Below are 2,232 nucleotides of genomic sequence, written 5' to 3' on the forward strand. Positions count from 1 at the left end.
AAGCTGAAATTTTAATGTCATGTAACTGAAAGGACAAAACTTAAACCATGTGTTTAAGTGTAAGACATTCAGTGCAAAGGGATGATAGTACAATCATTGCTTCAATATTTTACAATCTAGAAAAAAAAACTAGGGTGTTATAAATCTCAATAGAGGTAAAGTAAAATGTGTGTTTTTAAAAAAAGGTTTATTTTTTTTCCAATGAATTACAATATAATTAAAAGTCTGCTTTAAATATTTTTTTAGAGAGGGGACACCACACTTCTGCTCAATTAGGAGAAACATCTTTATAGTCCAGATCTCTTTTATTTCTTTTTGCACACCTATCATGCCATGAATTCATAGGGAATAGGTTCTAGCAGCTCAGGCTCCTTCCCACAGGTTCTCACAATGTATGCTTCTCTAGGTGGCGCAGGCTGGTGCTTCAGCTGAACCCAAGCACCCTTCTCTTTGGCTTCCTTTTTCTTCTGATCATTTTCTTTCACCCGTTTCAGGAAGCTATCTCGGCTCTTAGAGTGCTTAATGTGCTCAATACGAGCATTAATTCTCTTTGCAAGAATCTTGCCCTTTACTTGCTTGTTTACAACAATGCCAACTGCATGCTGGGCAACATTATAGACTCTTCCAGTTTTGCCATGGTAACATCTGTGGGGCACTCCTTTCTGAACAGTGCCCATCCCCTTGATGTCTACAATATCATCTTTCTAATAGATTCGCATGTATGGGGCCAGAGGAACAACCCCATGTTTTCTAAAAGGCCTAGAGAACATATAGCGGGTCCCTCTTCTCTTTCCCTTTGTGTTAGTCATTTTGGCAACTTACTGAGAGATGGCGGTTCCGGCTGAAAAGCTAAAAAAGGGTTTAATATCAAATTAAAACTCATTATCTTTGAAATAAAGTACCATAAAACAGAAAAGCAAAAGAAAATATTTAAAGTTAAAGACATCCTAAAAAAATGTTATGTGGTCCTCTAACTCACTATAATAGCAATTAAATTAAACTTTAATATTTCTCGTGTGCTTATTGATACCAACTTAAATTTCTGATTTGCAAGAAGAACTAAAGTATTCTTGGACTGTCTTTACTAATTTTTAATAATCCGGTCAGCATTGCTAAGCCTTGTCAGAAAAATAAGATCTGCTCTGGAAAATCTTTGTCACTCCAGGTAATTAAATATGTTATAAAAATCTGTACATTTCTTAATCCTATGCAGACTGCCATAATATCAAATATTCTAAAATAGTAAAGATTTTCTTTGAAAGTCTTGAAAGGACACCTAAGACATCTGATAAAGTAGTTTTTCTTGTGAAAAACAAATTGGATCAATTTGAGTGTATTAAAACCAGTAAAGAAACATTTATTGCCATTTAAAAAATGGTTACATGGGCCTCCCCAGTGGCGCAGCATGTTGAGCGCAGCACTATGAAGCTGGCCGCAGCCTCACCAGTGTGAGTTCGATTCCCCGCTGGCCAGGGAGATACCCATATGGCGTGGCAGACCTCTCTTTTCTCACCCGCTGCTTCCTCAGCAGTGTATTTCGTCAGTCTGCCTGTTCTGTTCTCCTTTCACCTGCCCATGCCTCTGGCCTATACCCCAAGTTCTTGTATAAATAAATAAATATTTTTGAAAAAAATGGTTACACATTTTCAGCATAAAAATATCCGAATATGAGTGATTCTAGAATTTATGAGTTCTTAAAACTTCATACTTTCTGGTGGGTGGTCCCTAGAACTGGCCTTAAAGCAGCGACCAAGTGATCACCTGCCTCCTTCAGGGAACACAAAACAATTGTTAATTTTGATTTTTACTTTATTATAATTAGTCTTTTTCCTGGTCCCTTATTTAGGTTTTCTAAATTCCTGCTATGAGTGAGACCATCTGGTATTTTTCTTTTTCTTTCTGGCTTATTTTGCTGAGCATGATCCCTTCCAGCTCCATCCATGTTGCTGCAAATTGCATGAGTTTATCTTTTTGATTGCTGAGTAATATTCCATTGTGTATATGTACCACATCTTCTTGATCCAGTCATCTATTTTTGGGCATTTGAGTTGTTTCCATAAATCAACGAGCAACTATAAACCAGAGACACAATACAGCGGGGGAGGTGAGGAGGGAGTACAATCAAAATAAGGGGTGGTGGGAATTGTAAGGGGACTATAACCAAGATGAAAATGCATACATTGTGCAAAAATGAAAAATGATATAAAAACATATAAGATTAAAATAATAATA

The 2,232-nt window shown here is 36.6% G+C and overlaps 1 pseudogene; it reads right to left on the reverse strand.

Moving 5' to 3' along the window:
- Positions 1–298: 298 nt before the first annotated feature.
- LOC119253169 (60S ribosomal protein L21-like) lies at positions 299–809 on the reverse strand (annotated as a pseudogene).
- Between the last annotated feature and the right edge of the window lie 1,423 nt (positions 810–2,232).

This window comes from Talpa occidentalis, unplaced genomic scaffold, assembly GCF_014898055.3.
Source record: "Talpa occidentalis isolate TD23 unplaced genomic scaffold, MPIMG_talOcc4v2.1 talOcc4.2, whole genome shotgun sequence".
Lineage (NCBI taxonomy): Eukaryota > Metazoa > Chordata > Mammalia > Eulipotyphla > Talpidae > Talpa > Talpa occidentalis.